Below are 7,286 nucleotides of genomic sequence, written 5' to 3'. Positions count from 1 at the left end.
ACTTCTTTGTCAATTCGGATGCCTTTTATTTATTTTTTGTTGTCTGTCTGCTGAGGCTAGGGCTTCTAGTACCATGTTGAATAGCAGTGGTGATAGTGGACCTCCCTGGCATGTTCCTGACCTTAGGGGAAAAGGTCTCAGTTTTTCCCCATTGAGAATGATATTTGTGGTGGGTTTTTCATAGATGGCTTTGATGATATTGAGGTATGTATTCTCTATTCCTACACTGTGAGAGTTTGATCAAGAGAGGATGCTGTACTTTGTCAAATGTATTTTCAGCATCCATTGAGAGTAACATATGGTTCTTGTTCTTTTTTTTTTATTAATGTATTGTATCATATTGATTTCTTTGCAGATGTTGAACCAACCTTGCAGCCCAGGAATATATCCCATTTGGTCATGGTAAATAACATACTGTATTGTCATGGTCTTAATATACTGTTGGATTCTATTGGCTAGTATTTTGGTGAGAATTTTTGCATCCATGTTCATCAGGGGTATTGGTCTGTAATTCTCTTTTTTGATGAGGTCTTTGTCTGGTTTGGAGATCAAGGTAATCCTGGCTTCATAAAATGAGTTTGGAAGTTTTCCTTCCATTTCTATTTTTTGGAACAGTTTCAGGAGAATAGGTATTAATTCTTCTTTAAATGTTTGGTAGAATTCCCCAGGGAAGACATTGGGCCCTGGGCTCTTGTTTTTTGGGAGATTTTTGATGACTGCTTCAATCTCCTTAGTGGTTATGGGTCTGTTCAGGTTTTCTCTTTCTTCCTGGTTCAGTTTTGGTAGTTTATCTGTCTCTAGGAATGCATCCATTTCTTCCAGATTGTCAAATTTGCTGGTATATAGTTGCTTGCAACATGTTCTTGTAATTGTTTGTATTTCTTTGGTGTTGGTTGTGATCTATCCTCTTTCATTCTTGATTTTATTAATTTAGGCCCTTTCTCTTTTCTTTTTGAGAAGTCTGGCCAGGGGTTTATCAATATTAATTCTTCAAAGAACCAGCTCCTAGTTTCATTGATCCGTCCTGCTGTTCTTTTGGTTTCTATTTCATTGGTTCCTGCTCTGCTCTTTATTATTTCTCTTCTCCTGCTGGGTTTAGGGTGTATTTGCTGTTCTTTCTCCAGCACCTTTAGGTGTACGGTTAGGTTGTGTATTTGAGACCTTTCTTGTTTCTTGAAAAACGCTTGTATCACTATATATTTTCCTCTCAGAACCACCTTTGCTGCATCCCAAAGATTTTGAACAATTGTATTTTCATTTTAATTTGTTTCCGTGAGTTTTTTTTTTTAATTCTTTAATTTCCTGGTTGACACATTCATTCTTTAGTAGGATGCTCTTTAGCCTCTGTGTATTTGACTTCATTCCAACTTTCCACTTGTGATTGAGTTCTACCTTCAGAGCATTGTGGTCTGAAAATAGACAGGGAATGATCCCAATCTTTTGGTACTGGCTGAGACCTGATTTGTGACCCAGGATGTGATCTATTCTGGAAAAGGTTCCATGTGCATTAGAGAAGAATGTGTATTCTGTTGCTTTGGGATGGAATGTTCTGAATATATCTGTGATGTCCATCTGGTCTAGTGTGTCATTTAAAGCCTTTATTTCCTTGTTGATCTTCTACTTAAATGATCTGTCCACTTCAGAGAGAGTGTTATTAAAGTCCCTTACTATTATTGTATTATTGCCAATGTGTTCCTTTGATTTTGTTATTAATTGGTTTATATAATTGGCCACTCCCATGTTAAGGCATAGATATTTAAAATTGTTAGATCTTCTTGTCGGATAGGCCCTTTTAGTGTGATATAGTGTCATTCCTCATCTCTTATTATAGTCTTTATCTCAAAATCTTGTTTGTCTGGTATAAAGATTGCCACCCAGCTTTCTGGGATGTCCATTAGCATGGTAAATTTTTTCTCACACCCTCACTTTAAATCTGGAGGTGTCTTTGGGTCTAAAATGAGTCTCTTGCAGACAGCATATCGATAGGTTTTGTTTTTTTAATCCATTCTGATACCATGTGTCTTGTGATTGGGGCATTTAGCCCATTTACTTTCAGGGTAACTCTTAAAAGATATGACTTGAGTGCCATTGTATTACCTGTAAGGGGACTATTACCTTATATTGTCTCTGTTTCTTTCTGGTCTGTGTCACTTTTAGGCTCTCTCTCTGCTTAGAGGATCCCTTTCAATATTTCCTATAGGGCTGGCTTGGTGTTTGTAAGTTCTTTCAGTTTTTGTTTGTCCTGGAAGCTTTTTATTTCTTCTTCTATTTTCAATGAGAGCCTAGCTAGATATAGTATTCTTGGCTGCATATTTTTCTCATTTAGTGCTCAGAATATATCATGCCAGTCCTTTCTGGCCTGGCAGGTCTCTATGGATAGGTCTGCTGCCAGTCTAATATTTCTACTGTTGTAGGTTACAGACCTCTTGTACCAAGCTGCTTTCAGGATTTTGTCTTTGTCTTTGAGACTTGTGAGTTTTACTCTTAGATGATGGGATGTTGACCTCTCTTTATTGATTTTGAGGGAGGGTTCTCTGTGCCTCCTGGATATTGATGCTTGTTTCCTTCCCCAAATTAGGGAAGTTCTCTGCTATAATTTGCTCCAATAGATCTTCTGCTACTCTTTCTCTTTCTTCTTCTTCTGGGATTTCCATTATTCTAATATTATTTCATCTCTTATCTCTTGAATGCTCCCCTTGTGGTCCATTAGTTGTTTATCTCTCTTTTTCTCAGCTTCTTTATTCTCCATCCTTTGGTCTTATATATCACTAATTCTCTCTTCTGCCTCATTTATATTAGCAGTAAGAACTTCCATTTTTGATTGCACTTCATTAATAGCTTTTTTTTTAATTTCAACTTGGCTAGATTTTAGTTCTTTTATTTCTCCAGAAAGGGATTCTCTAGTGTCTTCCATACTTTTTTTTTAGTCCAGCTAGCGCTTTGATAATCATCACTCTGAACTCTATATCTGACATCTTACTAATGTCTGTATTGATTAGGTCCCTAGCCATAGGTACTGCCTCTTGTTCTTTTTTTTTTTTTTTCTTTTGAGGTGAGTTTTTCTGCCTTGTCATTTTATCCAGATAAGAATAGATGAATGAGAGAACAAAATAGTAAAAGGATACCAATGACCCCAGGAAAATATACACTAAACAAACCAGAAAAGACCTTTCAGAAAATGGTTGCTTTGCTTTTCATAGAATTGCTGCTATTCTTTTCTTCAATCTCCTGTTGAGTTTGTAGGTATTCAGAATGGTTTGATAAGTATGTAGCTGAATTCCTGGGACCAGAAGAAATTTAGGTCTCCTACTCCTCTGGCATCTTGCTCTTCCCCCTCTATAGTTTGCTTTAAATGCCTAGTGACATTGCAATTGGCCATGTTTTCTTTGAGATGGTTCATATCCAGTAAAATTACTTATTTCTTCTATTAGTAAATTGCAAATGAAAATTTTAAGTGGTTCAACCAGTAAATTCAAATTTAATTTTCTTTTGTTTAGATCATTTAATTTTTTTCTATTACTCATTGCTAAAACAAGATGACAATTTAATTAAATCAAATACATTACAGAACTGCTAAAAATGTGTCATATTAGTCAAAACTGTGATTTTGCCAACTAAAAAACAAATATTTCTTTATACTCTGCAGCAATTTATTTTAAAATACATAATTAGAAATGTATCATTTATGCTGTGAAAACAATGAGCACATTTCAACTATTCTAATTACCATAACAACACAGTATAATGCATTTTCTTTTATTTTAGTTTTAATCAAAATCATTTGGATTTGATTGTCACAACTAAAAATGAGAGAGACAATACCACATTTGTACTTCTACTCAAAGTTAAAGGACTAGGTTTGTGTCTACACTGTCTTTTTTATATTGGTTACATAGATTTCTGTCTTGAGAAATATTCAGGGATAACATCCATGGAGAATGGAGAATGGCATATTTTCTATAATGTCTTACAGCTTGGTGGGATATGAGATTAAGTTCTGGCCAACTAAATGTTAGTATAAGTGTCATATGACACTTACTGGAACCTTCCTTTAAAGACACCTGCTGCACAGCTTTTTCCCCCTTTCATCTCCATATAAAACTTCATTCTCCTTCCTGAAATACAGAGATGATGGGGAAAGCTCTTACTGCCATTTTGGATCCGAGGACATGGGACATATACTGGGGATGACAGATTAGTTGATTAGATGTAGCTTTGGTCTTTGAAAACCTTCTGGAACAGAGTTGCCATCCCAGCACCTGCCTATCTCTGAATTTCTCCACAAGAGAGATATTACTTTTATTTATTTAAATGATTATTTTTCATTTTTCTGGATTTTTGCAATTGAAACTAATCCTTATGTGCCACATCTCTAGGAAAAGTGGAAATAGTAAAGATAGCACTATACATTTTTTTCAAGAAAAATGAATCTTCCTTCATTGATGTGCATATTTATTACCTGTGAATACTTGAGTTTGCTACTCCTGCTCCCCTTCTTATTCTCTTGGTGGAATCCAGACTGTGAAAAGGACCCCAGGATGGATCAATGATATCAGTCCAACCTCACTGAACTTCAGACACCACTGAGTTTTGTCTTGGTTAATTCGTATTTTTTTTTTTTAAACATCATGGCATCCCAAGGTAATAACATTCTGGAATTCTGCACAACCAGGAATGGAGAGTGATTTACTTAAGGCCTTTTTTTTTTTTTAAATCCTGCGGAAATAGATAAAGACAATTAAATCTTAACTCTTGATGTTACTAAATCAGCAGAGCAAATGTACACTGCTTATGGTTTTATAGTCGAAATAATTGAACAAGCCATTTACACAAATTCAGTAGAGAAGTGACAATAGTGAATGCATAAGCCACAAGGTGGTCTCTTCTAAGTTACACATGAGGGATATTCTGAAACAGAAAAAAAGCACATATTAAATGGGATTAAAATAGTTACATTCAAAATATTTATTTTATCAAGTATAATAAGAAGTTGATAAGAATGAGTTAAGAAACATGGAAAAAGCTAACTCTTTAATACTTGTTAAGTGATGACAAAAAGATACATAATGCACCTTTGGGTGACAAAGAGAGAAAAAGTACATTAAAAAAAAAAAGATACAAACAAGAGAAATGGGATAATGATAGATCAAGAGAACATTTCAGGCTAAATTTCCAAAATGTTGTTCTAAGAAAACCACTTGGCACAACAGAATGATATATCACTGGCATTGCTAAACATGGGGACAAAATAGAACACATAAACAGATGAGCACTTGAAGTTGGCAACTCTACCTCTGTCCCTACTTGGCAGCTTAGGATGGACCAGAATAAGAATAAGGCAGTCATCAGGATAAAGTTGCTGACTAAATTCTTCTACCAAAGAATTTGTGTTTACAGCATAATTCCACAATAAATAAATCTGTTCTTCCTATACCAGACTGGAATATCTCTCCTCTGTGAGAACGAACCTTTTTTTTTCCATCTTTCTTCCTTCTCTTCAGCTCTTTCCCTGTATGTTCTACCCTAGACTACAGTTCTTGAGGGAAAGAAAAGAATAGTTTAGCAAATTTTGTTGTTTTATTTTATTTTAATTTTTACTTTTATTTTACCTTTAGAATCTATGTGACCATCATGGCTTGGGCTTCCCAATGGTTTCCCAATGGCTATTAATTGTTCTAATGTACTTCAATTTAACCTTTTCCCTCACAAACCATCGTAATCTCTGCTGATGCTCAGAGGAGATTATCATAGGGGTTTTTTTGTTGTTGTTTGTTTTTATTTTTGTTTTAAGAGAGGAGGTGGCAGGGAGGGACAGAGGGAGAGGCAGAGAGAGAATGATATGCAGGCTGCACACCCAGCCAACCCAATTTGGACTCCATCCCATGACCTTGAGATCATGACTCCAGCCAAAATCACGAGTCTATTGTTTAAAAGACTGAGCCCCTCAGGCACCCCTACATTATCTTAGTTTTAAAGTGGAGTGTTCCAAGGTTATTAGTGTAATCAATTGGATTATGAATTTGATTTCATTTGTTTTGATGTTAATGCCTCTAATATTTGAGTAATTGGCTTTCCAACTACTATCAGATATTAATTCTGAAAAACCAGTGTTTTGTTCTAGATATTGCAAACATTTTTCTTCAGGAATTAATGCCAATAGAACTGTATTTCCTGAATTAAAGCTAATTGTGTTTCTGCGGTTAGGCCAAGCATTGCACTGTGAGTTAAAAAAAAAAAATTTTTTTTCAGAAAAAAAAAAAAAAATCGACAAGTGAAACTAGAATTTGATACTGCCATCTGCTGTTTAGAAACAAAATTACATGCATGTTAAAGCTAAAATTTCTGTTGGTTTTCAAGAAAAAAATAGTATTAGATTAATTTATCCTGTGCTATCAATACATTAAAAAGAAAGAAATATATGGTGTTTTATTCATGGGGTTTTTATAACTTTGGATTGTATAATTTCTTTTATATTGTATAGCATGTATTATATAATTATTATATAATTATAACATGAAATTTTATAAATATAAATATTACATAAATATCTACTTAAAAGTTAGCAAGTATTTAAAAAGATGCAGTTCAGATTGTACTAAAAAATGAAAAGTAAAATAGCAGCTATAGGAGACAATAAGAATACTTTCATTTTCAAAAGACAACGGATCTAAATTTGTACATAAATGTTAAAGATCAGAATGGCTTTTTGTTCTGAATAATGAAGACAATCAGTGTAGCTATGGCAACATATATATATGTTAGACATGGAAGAACAAATATTTTTAAATATTAAACTTGTTTAATAATGGGAATTGTATTACTTAAATACAAATACCTTAGAAATCTTCAAATACTTGTGGTCACTTCAGCAGCACATATACTAGAATTGGAATGATACAGAGAAGATTAGTATGGTCCCTGCACAAGGATGACACACAAATGTATGAACTGTTCCATATTTTGTTGTTCCATAATTTTGTATTCCATATTTTCTGGCTATATATATATATATATATATATATCCTACAAAATATTTTTTAGGGATATATATATACCTAAATATATATCCCAAAATATTTTTTTGTAGGGATATATAGCCCTACAAAAGAGTGAAGAGGTACGTTAGTGGCTCAGTTAAATGGCTGCCTTAGGCTCAGGTCATGATCCCAGGATTCAGGATTGAGTCCCATCTTGGGCACCCTGCTCAGCGGGAAGCCTGCTTCTGCGTCTCCCTCTGCCTGCTCCCCCGGCCTGTGCTCTCTCTCTCTGTGTCAAATAAATTAAAA

At 34.4% G+C, this 7,286-nt stretch overlaps 1 non-coding gene across 1 annotated transcript; it reads left to right on the top strand.

Moving 5' to 3' along the window:
* The first annotated feature begins 6,856 nt into the window (after positions 1-6,856).
* On the top strand, positions 6,857-6,963 carry LOC116871604. Its single transcript, XR_004383447.1, has one exon. It is a non-coding gene; the product is annotated as a U6 spliceosomal RNA (small nuclear RNA).
* The last annotated feature ends 323 nt before the right edge of the window (positions 6,964-7,286 follow it).

This window comes from Lontra canadensis, unplaced genomic scaffold, assembly GCF_010015895.1.
Source record: "Lontra canadensis isolate GAN:19392208 unplaced genomic scaffold, GSC_riverotter_1.0 scaffold1, whole genome shotgun sequence".
NCBI classification, from domain to species: Eukaryota; Metazoa; Chordata; class Mammalia; order Carnivora; family Mustelidae; genus Lontra; species Lontra canadensis.
This window is presented reverse-complemented; position numbering and strand designations above follow the sequence as displayed.